Below are 17533 nucleotides of genomic sequence, written 5' to 3' on the forward strand. Positions count from 1 at the left end.
TTACTGTGCAGTACCCTTGCTCTTCCAGTGGGCATGGGCTGGGAGCCAAGAATTGATCAGCCTTCCCTGAATGTGCTTGAGGAACCCTCCTGATGCGGAGCCCAGGGAAGAATTTATGGAGGGGCATAACCCAGAGCTCCCTCTCACCACGCAGGTGTCAAGAAGGGCAGAGTCCCTGGCGGGTTCTGGAGACAGAAGCTCAAAGGTGAGAATTGCAATGTCAAGTGAAAAATTGAAAGTGAGGTATGTCTTTGAAATCTCAGTGGGACACTTACATTTTCTAACAAAATCTGATTGAGACTAAGTCAGGCTATTTTCAAAAAGAAAGATTCCCTGAGTGAACCAGTTTTTAGTATAACTTGTCTTGAGAACACTTAGTAACTCTCCTGGTACCAATTACTGAGTACAATACCTAGAAAAGCCACTCTAGATCTTAGATACTAAGCCCCATGCAAGCTATTAAAATTGTAACCGTTTTGGAAAGTTACTTTTAAAAGAGCTTAGGGAATTCCCTGGTGGTCCAGTGGTTAGAACTCGGCGCTTTCACTGCTGGGGCCTGGGTTCGATCCCTGGTCAGGGAACTAAGATCCCGTAAGCTGCGAGGCGCGGCCAAAAACAAAGAGCTTAAAGTGCATTTTTCTTAGTTGTCTTAGAGGCTTCCTGTACAGTAGGAGTCTATGCAGCTCCCATGGTTTCTGATATTTAGGAAGCTATGTTAATTCCTGGAGGCCATCTGGGAACTTAATTGGAGGACCCTAAGAAATTACTGTAGTTAAATTTTATAGAAGTCATTCCACCAAGAAAAGAACCTTGTTTTTAGAGACAGGAGACCTGTGGGCTGGGAAACAGGTGCCTAGCATCCCTAGGAGAGATGGAGAAGCTACCTCACCCCCACAGCAGTCACAAAGCACAGGGGTCGGGCTATTTGGTAATCACTGGACCTTTATGTGACAAAGAAGGCACTCTGGTACTGTCTCTAACCTTGATTCCATTTGACCTATTTATAGCCTGCATATTCTAGCTTTGGGGGCCTTTTTTTCACTGACATCATGTAGACACTATTTGACAAAACAGGTTTGTTTACAGAACAGAGGGTTTTGACATTCTGCTGCCTCTAATAAGCTCTCCTTTCTGCTTGGCTGAGATCACTCAGAAGAAGAAAGAAGAAACCGTTGCCTTTTGCTGTCCAGTTATTGGAAGCCAGGCCATGCGTGAGTGCTTCACCTGCGTTTATTCAGCTCCTGCCTCACAGCAACCAAGTATCATATTCTCACAAAACAAGGAGGAAGCAGAAAAAGAGCCCAAATGGTCATTTTCCTAATGCATATTTAGCTTTTTTCAGAGAAAAATATCATTCTTATAAGCACAATAACAGCCTTCCCCTAATTACTCATTGGCCAAAACAGATTGATATGACCATTCATAAGACAATTCATGGCAAAGAGGGATATGATGATTGTCTTAGCCTAACAAGGATTTATCCACTAAAACTGAATGCTTCACTCCTCAAAAAAATCATAAAGTTCTACGAACAAGGAAGAACTACTAAGTGACTGTTAAGTAAACCATCAGAATTGTTTGTCCAAGACCATATGATTCCTTTTTTCCACTGGAAATGGAATTCATTGCCTTAGGTCTTTTTAAATAGTGTACTATTACTGTTGGGGCTGGCTCTGTGCTTGAAAACCAGTTTATTTATAACCTGTTACAAGTGCTATATCTGTTTGCAGTTAAGAAATACAGAATTCAAAGTGATCTCCTAGCTTGTAAGCAAACTGAGATTCATTGTCCCTCTTCTCTAAAAAAAATGAGTTAATGTGTCCAGAAACTAACTCTAGTAAAGTGGGGTTTAACATTAAAAAAAAAAAAAATTCAAGCACATCGAGGTTGGGTATTCCGCATCCTCACTCCATTTGAAAAGTGCAGACGCATTCAACGCATTACCATCTGATTCCAACTAGCAGGATTGAAAACAAATGGTTTTACTCTAGTTAGTTCTAAATAGAAACACTTTAATATTGAATTGAATGAAGTTCAAATTATCCTTTTCTACATAGCAACTGCATGTTAGGTCTTAAAATTAGCAAGGATTCAAGTTTAGCAATCTGCCTTTCCTTACTTTTAACCATATGTGATATTTCCTATTTCTCATAGCACTCTTTCCATCTGCTTTGGCTGTCTATCTCCTACCACTGGACTTTAAGATCCACTGGACTCTCTCTGCTGAGGACCCATAACAAACTCCAGGACCAGGTAGTATCCTTGACATATCACTCTGTGCATAAATATTTCCCATCCCCTCTCCCCCGACTCAGTATTCCCAAGGAAAGCTATTTCTACTATTGGTCCATTTGAAGGATTATGAGTTAATTACATAATAGAATGTATCCATAGAGTTATGCATTTCAGCTAGAAATCTACATATCTCTAGAAGCTCTACAATCTGTTCTAAAGAATCTACATCTCTAGAAATCATAGAGATGTATGGGATATGAATTATTGATTTTGTTTATTCAACATGCAGTAGGAAGCAGCCTACTGTATACCAGGTGCCGTGTTAGATGCTCAGGTTCTTGGTACATGAAATAGGTGGTGGTCCTTACTCTTAGAGAAGTCAGCTAAGTGGGTAGAAGGATAGTGAGTACATGCATTATAACACTGTCGAGGGCTGGAGAAGTAGCAATGATGGGCTCACAGATCATTTTCTAACTCATGTCATGTTGTACTGCCAAGGCAGTAATATCTGCCATCAGTAGCCTGCTGGTATTCTTGCTTTGTGCTCAGTCCTGTCCACATTTGTGAAGGAACAGCTTGATTTAAATTTTGTTTTCAGCAAAGTGGATTCTACAATTTCAAAGATAAATTTTCCTAGTTCTCATATGGTTTTGTTCTTCTTGAGGTTGTTAGTAGATGGTTGTTTCCCCTGTCAGTTCAGGCCAACAGCTTCCTACTTGACAAAATACCATCTCTGAGTTTTCTGGAATACAAGGAAATTCCAGCCTCTTTGTCAGAGGCCTCAGGAAGACACAAAAGACAATGCTACAACTGCTGTCACCCATTCCAGGGAGTCCAGAGTGATGGTCTGGCTTCATACTCTCTGGTCTCACAGATACACTCAGTGGACTTTGGCCAGGGAGCATCCCCCAAGTAATGGGCGCGTTGTGGGAATAAACCCCCCTGTTCTATTGCTGAGGAATTTAGGCAAGCTGCTCAGGGAGAATGACCCTCTAGAAGGGTGTGACCAAGTCACTCCTTGGGTCTCATCTCCAGGCCTTTTCTTTGCCTCTTTCAGTCATCAACATGAGACTGATTGCCTGAAAAGACTTCTTGACAAACAAGTAGTATTTGGTAACTGTTAGTTATTTTTATTTTTCATCCCTACAGAAATGAGATCACAAGTCATATATGGCTCTGCATTTTTCATGCAGATCCTATAGCCACTGATTCTAATTTTTAGAATGTACCAATTTTATTAATTTTTATTTCTTCAGTATTTTATGGATATATATATATATATATATATATATACACGTGGATGTGAATTGTAGTCTACTGCTTGTAGATTTTAAAGTATATTTAGTCAGTGGTGAGTAGAACTTTATTTTAGCTTTAAAATTTAATCTTATGAGAGGCCTGCTGACATTTATTTTAAAGTTGTTTTATTCAGTTCCTTTTTTCTCTTGCACCCTGTGGAGTATGTTTATTGACTACAGATGTTAAGCACTTTGCTAAGGAACAGAAAGCTGCAAGATAGAATATGTACTTCACCTGAGTGGGTGCATAGAAACCGGCCGTGTGTCTGAATCTTTAAGAACTCAAGTGGAAGGTATGCTTACAAGTTTAAAGGTCAGAATCACAACATACAGACTTGAATTGGAATGACTGCAAGACAGTTTCAGGATTATAAAACTTCTATGTAAAAGAAGTTAATAAAAGGCGTATTAAGGTAAGTCCCTTATAATTATGATTTTGAACAAACTGCTTTAAATTATGCTATAGCATGAAAAAAACAAATAAAGGGATATAAGGGTCGTGGGGCTCAGAGCCTAGGACAACAGCCCAGGGCAGCCATAAAGATGAAACTATGCGTGCTCCTGCAACCAGAAGTCCAGCAAGAATTAGCTCAGAGACAAAACAGGAAAAGACTTTTTCAATGATTTCAGTACAGTAACGGTAATAGCTAGGATTGGAATTGGAGAGTGTGAATTTAATCAGAACTTCAGGGTTGCTGTTGTTACTGTTGTTTTTGACCTTGGTCTTGGCATTGTTTGAGAGGTGGTAGACAAGCTGATTCTAAATTTCAGGTGGAGGGATATATGTATACACATAGCTGATTCACTTTGTTGTACAGCAGAAACTAACACAACATTGTAAAGCAATTATACTCCAATAAAGATATTAAAAAAAATAAATTTCAGGTGTAAAAATAAGCAGCAAGAATTTTTAGGGATATTCTGACAATAAATGCAATGATGGGGCACTAGCCTTTTCACTCTATGCCATTAGAAACTGAAAAAGTAGTCCTGGGGCATGAACAGACACAAGAATCAATGGCACAGAATACAATTTAAGAATAAAATGTAAAGGTATAGGGAAGACTTAGGGGTGCTGTTCCAAAATATGGAACATTCAATTTCAGATCTCTTTAATGTCACTTATTAATTTAACATAAGACAAAAATGGCATCTTGAAATAGTAAAGAAAAGATGCCTTATTTAAATAATGGTTTGGAGGTAACTAGATAGTCATTGAGGGCAGAGATGATTGAATCCTATCTTACAATTAGTCAAAATATATTCTAGGTGGACCAAAGGTTTAAAAGTAAAAGCAAAACTGCAAAAATATTAGAAGTCATTTGAGAATGTTTAAATAAATCAGATTGAGGATAGCCTTTTATGTTTGTCATAAAGCCCAGAAGAAAGAAGTATTAATAAAAATGATAAATTCAACTTCGTTAAAAACTTTTTAAAAATCTGCTAGGCCAAAAATCATAAGCAATGTCAAAAGACAAACCACAAGCAAGAGAAAAATATTTCCATTTCCTGTTTAGGCAAAGGGCTAATTTCTCTACTATATAGATAACTTCTAGGAATCAATAAGGAATGGGTCAACAATCCAATAGAAAAATAGATGAAAAATATAACTAGAAAATAGAAAAAGAATCAAACATCATTTAAACCTATGAAGAAATGTTCCAGTCACTCAAAATAAGAGGAATGCAAATTAAAACTTCATTAAAAATTCATTTTCTACCTATCAGACTAGCAAAGATAAGAAATTATAAAACTTTGCTGGTAAAAGTGTGAGAAAACAAACACTCTCGTACATGGCTGGAGGGAACATAAATTAGTACAAGTTCTATGGAATTCAATTTGGCAATACCTATTATAATTAAAAAGCATATACCCTTTGACCCAGCAATTCCACTTCCAGGAATTTATCCTACAGATACTCTTATACATGTAAAATAATATATGGACCAGATTGTCATTACAGTATTATCTGTAAAAACAAAAGACTAGAAACAATAGAACTGGTTATGTAAATTATGGTACATCTTTCCAGTGCTGCAATTCCAATGAAATAATAAGCTTCCATAAAAAAGGAGAAAGAAGTGTATGTGCTGATAAAATCTTCCTAGACTTCCAAGATATATTTGTCGAATGAATGTATATGTCATAAAGTGAAAAGTCAAGGTTCTAATGATATGCATAGTATACATCTATGTATACATTCACCTGTTCAACAAATATCTTTGAGCATCTGCTATGTGTCAGGCATCACACTCCACACTTGGGATGTGTCCATAGCAAAACAGACAAAGATCTCAACCGTAGTGGAGCTTACAATCTGTTAAAGGGGACCATCAGTAAATGACAAATGTGAACATAATATAGTATATCCGAAACTGGTAAGTTCTATGGGTAAAAATAGAGCAGAGCGTGGGAGATCGGGGTGGGGGCTGGGGGAGGGGAAGAAGATAACGTGCATTGTTACAAACAGCGTGGTCAAGTTGGGCCTTAGAAGGCAAAATTTGAAGAGACTTGAAGGAGGTGAGGGGGTCTGTGGAGAGGATCTATGAGAAGAGTGAGGAAAAGGCCCTAAGTCAGGACTGTGTCTGCTGTGCGCTGGGAGCAGCAGAGAGACTGGGCAGAGTGAGCTGGAAAGAAGAGGAGGAAAAGGTTCAGAAGATGACGGGAGGCTGGTCCACGCAGGGCCTTGTAAGGAGGTTGCCTTTTATTCTGCATGAACAGGGAACCATGCAGGGTTTGGAGGTACAGTGTGGCATTTTATGGCTTACAGTGTAAACGGATTCCTCTTGTGCTCTGTAGAGACTAGGCCGTGGGAGAGCCGGATGGAGGCAGCAAGAGCATCGGGAGCCCTGGAGGGCAGTGATCCCGCCGAGAGGGGCCGTTAGCTGCCACCTGGGAGACAGCAGAGGAGGTGGTGGCAAGAGGCCAGATTCTGGAAACATTTTCAAAGCAGTGAGTAGGCTTTCCTGACAGACTGGATGTGGCTGTAAAAGAGAGGGATTAGGGACGACTGAGCAGTCCGAAGGCTGGGGTCGTGATGGACTGGATGGGAAAGCTGCAGGGGAAGCTTTCTGGGGGGAAAAGAGCAGGAATTCAGTTTGAACATGTTGAATTTGAAACATCTGTTAGACATCCAAATGACTGTTTAATCAATGTCAGCTCTAGATGGTACATAGAGCCATGAGTACGGATATGTTATTATGTGTTTGCTTGTGTATGTATAAAATACCTCTTTTCTAGACATATACAAAAATCTGGTCGTTCTGGTTGCCTGTTTAGGAGAGAATTGAGTGGCTGGGGATCAAGTATTGAATGGAGCCTTAGCTTTCATTGTACATTAATTTAAACCTTTTAATTTTGAACCATATGAATATGTTATAGTAACAATTAATATAATGTTTAAAAATAATAAAAATTACAAGCCATATTATAAAACTCCTACATAATGTTGCCTAAATGTTTTTTTCCTCGTTGTTAAAAAAAATTTTTTTTAATGCTGAGAAAAGGATAGGTTACTTTTACTGATTCCAAAGACATTTATTGAACCTCTATTATATATGATACTGAAATTTTAAAATTTTATTTATTTATTTTTGGCTGTGTTGGGTCTTCGTTGCTGCACGCAGGCTTTCTCTAGTTGCAGCTAGCAGGGGCTACTCTTCCTTGCGGTGCACAGGCTTCTCATTGTGGTGGCTTCTCTTGTTGCGGAGCATGGGCTCTAGGCGCTCAGGCTTCAGTAGTTGTGGCACTTGGGCTCAGTAGTTGTGGCGCATGGGCTTAGTTGCTCTGCAGCATGTGGGATCTTCCCAGACCAGGGCTCAAACCTGTGTCTGCTGCATTGGGAGGCGTCTTCTTAACCACTGCACCATCAGGGAAGTCCTAAGATACTGAAATTTTAAAAAAATTAACAAGATATGGTCTCTTTTTAAACCCAATAATGTGTTAAATTTGAATGGAAATCTGCCTGTCTGTTGGAACTAATTAGTAGCAAAAGCTACAACTTATTAGGAGTAGCAAACAGCTGATTTATAAAGCACAGCTGCTGGGTTTTTTTTAATACAATAGAGTCAATAAGTATCACATGGTTATTTTGACCCTCAGAAAAGATTCAGAATTATTTTATGATCCAAAACTAAATTAAATAGCTAAAGATAAGAGTTGATCATAGATTTTCTAGAAAAATAATACTTGATCTACCTCTTTTAATTCTTGCTCAGTACTTTCTGATTTGTGTGTGTGTTTGGTTTGTTTTGTTTTGATACAGGAAAGTACAGAGAATCATATAAGAAACACCTATATGGTCCACTATCCAGAATTAACAAATATCAACATTTGGTCATTGTTTTAATCAGCTCAAGGTGCTATAACAAATTTTCATAGTCTGGGTGGCTTAAACAACAAACATTTATTTCTCATAGTTCTGGAGGCTGGGAAGTCCAAGATCAAGGTACCAGCAGATCTGGTGTCTGATGAAAGCCTACTTCCTGGCTTGTAGATGGCTATCTTCTCATTGTATCCTCACATGGCAGAGAGCAGAGAGAGGAAGCAAACTCTTATGTCTCTCTGTTATAAAGGCACTAATTTTATTCATGAGGGCTCCATCCTTTTGACCTAATTAACTGTCAAAGGCCCCACCTCCTAACACCATCACCTTGTGGATTAGGATTCCAAAATGTGAATTTGGGGGAGCACATTCAATCCATAGTTTGCTTTATATGCCACATTCATGCCACAGTCATGTTTGCCTTATATATTTAATAGCACATATAAAATATTACAAATAAAATCTGAGTCTTCTTTGTTCTTCTTTCAATCCCATTCCCTTTCCTCCTTAGAAATAACCAGTCTCCTAAATGACTGTGCATCCTTCCAGTCCTGATTTTACTACACACTTGTATTCATAAATAACATATAAACTTTAAATAGATACTACTATTTTGTATACATTATTCTGCAACTTGCCTATTTTCACCTAACATAATGTTTTTGAGATCTATCCATGTGGATACATGTCACTGTCTTATTATCTAGAGAGAAGTGAAATCATGGCAATTTTTATTTGGTTATTTTTCATAAGGAAACCATACAGGAACTGGAATTGGGTTAATTGCTAAATGCCCTAAAGCATTAAGACTGTATTCCCAAACCGTATGCCAAGTTGCCCCAGGCGCTGTAGCAGACTCATGGCGGGTGAAGCAGGATATTTTTAAATTTCAAGGAAAACACAGTGACGTTTGTCAGATACCACACAAACTACTACTATTAGTTGTTTAGACCTATTAGGTACTTGATTTAGCCTAGGTCCAGAGAGTTAGGCACTTCTTTTGGCCTAGGGAATGCCATGAAGAATTATTGAGACACTAAGTTCATTAGGAACTGAGAAGGTTCCAGAATCTCTACATTAAGAATAAGAAACCCAGGAACCTGTGTTCTGTATCTGGCCCCACTACCTGGTGTAAAACTACAGCAATTACAGGCAGAGTGCCTCTGAGAAACTGACCAGCCCAGACTTGCAAACCTCAGTCTACTTCATTAATAGAAACAGTAAGTGACGGAATGGAGCACCTAGGAGGAATAGTTTAGTGTTTTAAATCTTTGGCAAACTGTCTAAGATGAGTATCTAAATTACTTCAAATATATGGTTTTCACCAAAAATGCCCCTCAGACTATGATAAACCTTAAATGTGCATTTAGCTATTTTCTTGTGCTAGGAGTGGGGCAAGCACTGAGGAGGGTCAGGGAGGGGTACGGGTGTTGAAGAGGAGAAGACTTTGGGCATGGTTTTTAGTGAATAACAAATCAGCCAGCTTTTACTCATAAGCCTATTTCTAAAGATTTAACCTATGAGTCATTCCTTCTGAGAGACCAGGAACTCAGCTTGAGGAATATTATTGAATACTACTTAACCCCCATTTCATCTCAAAGGATGGCATTAAGGACCCTGATTTAAGAATGCTTGCATTCCTACTTAGTACCACTAGGGGAGCTGTCAGGGACACTCAGGTTTTCTGCAGAGGGAGAAGGTGATTGAGAAGACAGGAAAGGTGACAATGTCCTTGTCCTCCACCACGGACACATCACATCCTCCGTAATCCTAGGACCAAGGCCACCTACCTTGCTTCACTGCTCCCTATTTTCTATGAACTCAATGTAGTATTTCTGCCACCATATACATTTATTTCTATTTAAATATAAAGAGCCTGTAAGAGAAAAAAAGAATTGTTTATAAAAGGTCATAAGGATAGGTTGTAACAGTCTTCAAAAGGAAACATGAAAAAGGCTGGGTTTGAAAGGAAATTGCTGAACTTGAAAAGAGAAAAAAGAAGCAGTAGATTTTTGAGAGAATGACTTTTGATTTTAACAAAGTTAATTTCTTATGTTGCTAAGAAATCTGAACCAAAAATATACTGCCTTTTTTTCCTGAGTAAATGATATCCGTCTCCCAAAGGACCATCTGTGGTCATTATGATGTCACCTTCGCAGAAACCTGAGGACATTAGTGGATCAGATGTCTTGAGTCTTAATAAAGCACCGATAACATTTAAAAATAAATGATTGTATAACCTATTCTTACTTTCTTTGTAGAGAGGGGCACTTCCAAGAAATATGATCAACCATATTCTCTTTCAATTATAAACAGATTCAAATGTAATTTTTTCCAGGATGTTAACATCACATTTTAAGACCCATTACAGAGAAATAAATAATTCAGAGTGTTTTCTGGCTTACTGGAATCTAAAAGTAAAGCCAGCTTTGAGGTCATGTAATAGTTTTACCAAGCCTAAAGCCGTCCTAAAGGTCAGCCTCAGATTCACAGTCATGTTTGCCCAGCCCTTCTGTGATTACAGGCACTTGAATAAGGGCCTATAGCAGATATTTTTATTTTTCCCAGAGCTAGGATTTTAGGTAGAGAAGCACCTGGCAGTGGCATATCAGACATCATGTCAGAAATGCTAAGATACAATCTGGTATTAAATAAGGATTTGACTCCTAAATGGAATGGAAATATAAAGGAAAAAAAATTTTAATCAAAATTTTTTCAGATCTTAGATAGGAACTCTAGGCTGGAGGTGATAGGTTTGGTCATTCATTAAGCACTCATGGAAAACCTGTTGTGTAAGTTCATAGGGACTACAGAGATATATCGGGCAGTAGTGGGAGAGGATGGGTTCATAAACAATGATAAGAAAAATGCAGTTCCAAATCTGGGGAGTACCCCAATGGAGGCATTAACAAAGGGGTGCAGGAGTTCAGAGAAATGTAATGGCTAGTTTTGATCTGGGCCTTGAAGGACCAGTCCAATCTCAGTTGGCAGATTTGGTGAGAAGCTGGCTAATCCAAACAGAGAGAAGTTTAGGAGGAAAGGCAGAGACAGGACAATGTCATCTAATATGGTCCATAAAGTGTGGGTTGTGAGAAATAAGACTGGAGAGAGGTCAGGGTTAACCACGGAGGCTCTCGAACACCATGCTAGAGAACTGGAATTTATTTGCTAGGCAATAGCATGATTATGAACATCTTCAAAATGGATCAGAGAAAGATGTCCCCAGTAAAGATAAAGAGCTAAAGCAACCAGGTGATCCTCCAAGTTCACAATGCAGGAAACTCTTTTGTTGTCAAGAGACACTTTCCTATTTAGAAAAAAAAAGAGTGAAAGCTTTTGCTATCATTTTTCACTTTTGTAACTCAGAACACTGTTTTCTAACGGGGTTTTGAGAAGACCCAGGGATTAACAGAATGACACATTTGCAAACAGTGAAGTCCTATTTATTTAATTTTTTCTTCTCAAGTAATAAGAACAACAATTTACATGAGTGGGAGAATAATATAACATTAAGAACATGGAATAGAAGCGTTTTATCCTATAAGAACTAATGATAAATAACATTCTCCAGACAAAGTGAGAAAGAAGGAGAGGCAGGATGGAGTGGGGGAAAAGAGATAGAAGAAAGAAACAGGGAAGACAAGAGGAGAAAGAAAGATGAGGAAGAAGGAAGACAGATTGATGGAGGTAAAGAGGGTCCTTAGGAGAGAGACACATGGTGAGTAGGTGAGTAAGGCTTAGGTACATAGACGGCAGGAAGCTTCAGGAGATCCCTGATCTGTTCACTTCCCTCTGCTGACCACTTTCTCTCTTCTTCCATCACTGACACCCTCTCCAAAGTTCTGAGCTGGGTACTGCTTGCTGCTCTCCGAATCAAGGAATAAAGAGAACCTAAGCATTATATTTAGGTCATAGATCACAAGATGACAAGCCTCCTGATGGCCAATGAATGGATAATGATCTTAGGAATTGTCTACTTTTGCAGAAGACTTCATAGATGTATAATTTTACTGCAAAGACATTTCACTTTTCAAAGCGCCTTCATATTTCTTATCTCCTTTGAGCTTTCAGTTATATAGAACAAGCATTCTCCTCCTTTTACAGATCAGAAGAGGTAAAATGATTGTAGATCTTCCTGAGTAAGTGCTATTCATCTCCCCAAAGACCATCTGTGGCCGCTATGATGTCACCTTGGTAGAAACTTGAGGATATGAGTGGATCAGATGTCTGGGGAGTGAGTGAAACTATCTCAAGTCTCGATAAAACACCAGAAACATTTTAAAACCAATGATTATATAACCTATTGCTTTTTTTCTTTTTTTTTTTTTTGAGGGGAGTATAGTTTATGGTAGTGAAAAAGGTACTAGGCTGAATCAGAAGATCTGAGTTTTAATAGTAATAATGATATTATTAGCTAATAAAAATAGCTGTTTAGTGTTTAGTAAGCACTTATGGCAGACGCTGTGCTAAACCCCATATATGCATTATTCCCTTCTACCTCCACCACCGCTGTATGAGGTCAATGCTGTTTTTTGATAAGTGATGCAACTAAGATTTAGAGGGCTTAAACAATCTGGCCAAATGTCTTAGTTCAGGCTCTGCATCATTCTGTTAATAACCTTTTTGGGCCTCTCATTTCTTCATCTGTAAAATAAGGCCACTGAGATGATCTGAAAAAGAATGAAGATGTAGTTTATGCATCAAAGTAAGAGTGCCTGTTACACTACGTCAGGAACTGCTAAACTTTTTCTGTTAAGGATCAAATATGAAATATTTAGGCTTTGCAGGTCCTACCATCTCTGTTGCAACTACTCAACTCCGTTGTTGTGGAGCAAAAGCAGCCTTAGACAGTGCTTAGGATGAGCATGGCTGTGTCCCAGTCAAACTTTATTACGGACACTGACACTTGAATTTCACGTCACAAAATGTTATTGTTCTTTGTTTTTTCAACGGTTTAAGAAAGTATAAAAATCCTTCTTAGCTTGCAAGCAGTACATAAACAGGTAGGGGGATGGAGTTGGCCTGCGAGCTGTCATTTGCGGACCTTTACTTTACGTGAAGATCTCATAGATACCTGTGTCTACAGAAGATTTTCTTAGAAAACAGTTGCACCTAAAAAATAGACATGACGGATAACATTATTTCTACATGATCAGGAAGGAAATGCTTTTCAAGCAAAAGAAACTCTTCCATCTATTCTCGTCAGTAACCACTGACCCTGCAGAGCCTTGTACTTCTGGTGTGCACCATAGTAGAAGGAATTTCTGGACCACGGTGAACGTCTATCTATTTATCTATCTGTCTATCTATTCTGACCTAGATGGGGTGGATTGTAGAGGCAAATAACCAAATTTATTCCGGAGGTAAGCTCCAGAGAAAAATCTTCTAGGTAAAGCATTGTTGCCAGATTCAGAAATAGTTGGTTTTTAAAAAAATAAGGGCTTCTCTGGTGGTACAGTGGTTAAGAATCCACCTGCCAATGCAGGGGACACAGGTTCGAGCCCTGGTCCAGGACGATCCCACATGCCGCGGAGCAACTAAGCCCATGCGCCACAACTACTGAGCCTGTGCCCTAGAGTCTGTGAGCCACAACTACTGAGCCTGCGCGCCTAGAGCCCGTGCTCCACAACAAGAGAAGCCACCGCAATGAGAAGCCCGCATACCACAACGAAGAGTAGCCCCTGCTCACCGCAACTAGAGAAAGCCCGCGCACAGCAACGAAGATCCAATGTAGCCAAAAATAAATAAATTTATAAATAAATAAAAAAATAAAAGCATTACATAGGCAGTTGGTGAAATTAACGAATAGCTTTTTGAGCATCTACAGTTATGGGTCTGGTTCTCCTCAAGGTAGCCAGGCTCCTGGCAGGTTTGGAGGCAGCATTAGCAGGAGTGGTCACGAGTGTACTGTCCTCGGTTTTGTCTCCACATGCAGTCTTCCTGGTGGTTATTAGCACCCCAAATTACAGTATCTGGAAACAAAATGTGCATCCCTGCCCCCTAGTCCGTGCTCGGGGGCGCATCTGCACATGCACACTGGCTCGTCCGGCTGTGTTCCTTCCAGACTCCATTCATTTTGCTGGCTTCTCTAATCTCTCAGGCATCCCGGTGTGAGGATTCCTTTAATCTCTTGATATCCTGACCAAAGGAGTTAGTGTGTGACCATCTATCTACTACCGTATCAGTAAATATCTTATACAGACATTCAATTTGGGATGCTGTCTGCTGAGGCTTAAGAACAGGTCTCATTCCTGGAGGAGTGGCTGAAGGGGAGGCACCTCCCCTTCATCTCCAATGTCCATCATCTGTGGAAAAGGCAGGCCCTCATAAAGGAAACAGGAATTCTGAATTATGTCTCACCCCACGGGAAAGTCCCACCTCCTCCTGGACCCAGCCCTCTAAGGGCCTGACTTTGAAGAGGAAAGGTGCCAGCTGAGTGCTTTTGAGTGGTAGACACAAGGATGGACAGCAGGAAGGAAAGTCAAGTCTCCACTTTGTTCAAAGCTTGGAGAGCAGGCCACACCTTGGAACCAGATTGTGGGACTTTTTGTTAATGATTTCTTTATTTGTGTTATTACCCTGGACTTTGGTAGATTCTGGTTTAAATGTTCCAGCCTTGCTTCAAGATTGCCGCAGTTTTAAAAGCAAGCGTATAAAAGCTGAGGTGTTAAAAGGGGAGCAGTGCCCCCCTGAGGCCAGCTCAGTGCTGGCAGCAGTAACCGGAGGGATCCCCAAGGGCCTGTGCAATCCTACTGGGAGATTACAGGATTAGGAGTCCGTGTTCTCTAAGGAAGGCCATCTTCATCACTGTGTGTTCTCCACAATTTCTAAATCCCTTTGCAGATAAACATCCTTTTACAGTAAGTGTGAGACGATAGCATATAGGTTAGGCTTAGGCTGGAGTCTGTGTGACCTCAAGTAAGTTACTTCATCTCTCTGTGCTTCAGTTTCCTCACCCATAAAATATGTATAATAGTACCTCTCTGCAATGACTTACTAAAAGGATTCAATGTGTTAATATATAAAAATACTTAGCGCAGTGCCAGGCTCATAGTACAGCCTCAGTATAAGTTCTCTATTATTACTATAGTCTCTTGCCAGACTTGTTTTATATCAGGCTGATTAATGGGACCAAACAATCCTCTTCCTTGGGTATTCTGATTTCCTGGACGATTAGTAAACTGTAGTAAAACTATAAACACGAGCTCCTAAGATTCTAGCACCAGGCTAAGCATTATAAGAACTCAAAAGAATTTTGCAACATAGTTCTTGTCCTCTGGGTGCTTACAAACAAGTTGGAAAGGCAGATGCATGGGTTTAATTTTGGCTTCACTGCTTAATAACCTTGATGATATTGGACAAAGTCTTTTTTTAAGCTCTCTAGGCCTCAGTTTCCTCTTTTACAAAATGCAGATTATGATAGTGATAGGGTTACTATGAGAACTAAATAAGTTCATAAAGGTAAAGTGCTTGCAACAAAGTGCTGGCATATGGTAAATGTTAGTTTCCTAGTATATATCACCATGAAGCAGTGCATGTGTGATGAAGTACCAAGAAGAGGGGTGCCTCGGGGATAGAGCAGAAGTCCACGCAGCTTCATGGACCTTCATGGAGGAGGTAAGAGTTGAGCTGAGGTTGCAGGTTGGGTAGCATTGGGACAGGCAAAGACAATTTCAGGGAAGGAGTAGTATTCCCAAAAACACTAAGAAGGAAATTGGCAGGGACATTTGTTATTACAGACCGCTTCACTAATTCCTGTGTAACAGAAACTTCTTTGAGAATTGCAATGTGTAACAAATGGATATAAATGCTTATATCTGACTTGCAAAAGAGACAAGGAGCGTATTGTGGGTTACTTCTCACTTAAAGTTATGTCGGCTTCTTAAATTCTATAAAATTCTTAGTCTAGATTATTGGAGCTAAGCATATGCAGTTATGTAGTTGGAAAAAAATGGAAGAAATTGTAGCCGTAGGATCCTATTTTGACAGCAGGTGGCTCCCTAGCATATAGGTAAGAAAAGTGGCCCTGTGGTCTACATAGGGATCATTTAAGTCATTTGAGTAGTTGTCACATATTGTATATCATTGAGGCTGAATTTGGAAGCAGTTCTTTGCATCGATTTTTTTGCATTGATTTTTGTATGAAAGATGACATTCATGCCGCAGGAGGGAATTTCTTCCTTCTTGGGAGCTATGCTTACCTCTGAGGATCACAATCTGATTATTGTTCTTTCTGGGAATAAAAGTCAGATACTTGGCAGTATACATTCCCTCAATTCCATCATTGAAGGACTTTAATAGCACCTCACTTACACATGCTGGGAGCATCACAAATTTGGACTTCCCACCCTTCCAACATTAGACTACAATTTCTGTAACAGCACCGATGACCCACCACTCACCTTTCATCACTTTTTTTTAAATTAATTTTTATTGGAGTATAGTTGATTTACAATGTTGTGTTCGTTTCTGCTGTACAGCAGACTGAGTCAGTTATACATATACACATATCCACTCTTTTTTAGATTCTTTTCCCCTATAGGTCATTACCCAGTATTGAGTAGAGTTCCTTGTGCTATACAGTAGGTCCTTGTTAGTTACCTATTTTATATAAAGTAGTGTGTATATGTCAGTCCCAATCTCCCAATTTATCCCTCCCCTCCCCCATCACTTCTTGATATTTCGGCTCCACAGACCTCAGTTTCCTCTCACTCGATATCAGAAGTAACAGTCTTTCTGCCAAGTTGGCCTTCTGACACCCACAGGTATAAGTTCAGTTATACCCTGGTCAGCTCAACACACCGTCCCCTATCATTTCTCCACCTCGGCTTGAGCTTTGCTACAGTTTTCTATTCCAGGGTGCTGCTGGAGAAAGTCCACAGATGGAGCAAATCTAGGCCACTGTAGATTTAAAATAACAGAATTACAGGGCTGAGGGTTTACTTAAGGCTCCTCTCGTTCATACACCTCCTCTTACGGTTTTCTAAAATGAGGAAACCAGAGAGGTTACTTAGTCTGTCAATTCCACTTTTGCCTCTGTAGACCAGTCTTTTTTATTTTTTTAGTGTTTAAAAAAGTGTTTTTTATTGAAGTATAGTTAATTTACAATGTTGTGTTAATTTCAAGTGTACGGCAAAGTGATTCCGTTCTTTTTCAGATTCTTTTCCATTATAGGTTATTACAAGATACTGAGAGTAGTTCCCTGTGCTCTACAGTAGGTCCTTGTTGTTTAACCTATTTTATATATAGTAGTGTGTATCTGCTAATCCCAAACTCCTAATTTATCCCTCCCTCCCTTCCCCTTTGGTAACCATAAGTTTGTTTTCTATGTCTGTGGGTCTATTTCTGTTTTGTAAATAAGTTCATTTGTATCATTTTTTTAGATTCCACACATAAGTGATGTCATATGATATTTGTCTTTCTCTGTTGTACACCAGTCTTAACTCTCCCTTCCCAGCACACCCTATGGACTATCTGACTTATTACACTGGCCGTACCCAGAATGTTCTATATCGGACTGGCGGGAGCAGCAACATATTGGAAGGAGCTGAGGACTTCTCTAGAAGCTGCATTCGCATAGCTCGCTGCTCTTTCTACTTAGATGTATTTGTTGGGGAAGGAGGATGCCCCTGAAGAACTTGTCGCCATGCCATCTCTGGTTCCGGTACTGTGCAGT

The sequence above is a fragment of the Stenella coeruleoalba genome, assembly GCF_951394435.1.
Source record: "Stenella coeruleoalba genome assembly, chromosome: 12".
NCBI classification, from domain to species: domain Eukaryota; kingdom Metazoa; phylum Chordata; class Mammalia; order Artiodactyla; family Delphinidae; genus Stenella; species Stenella coeruleoalba.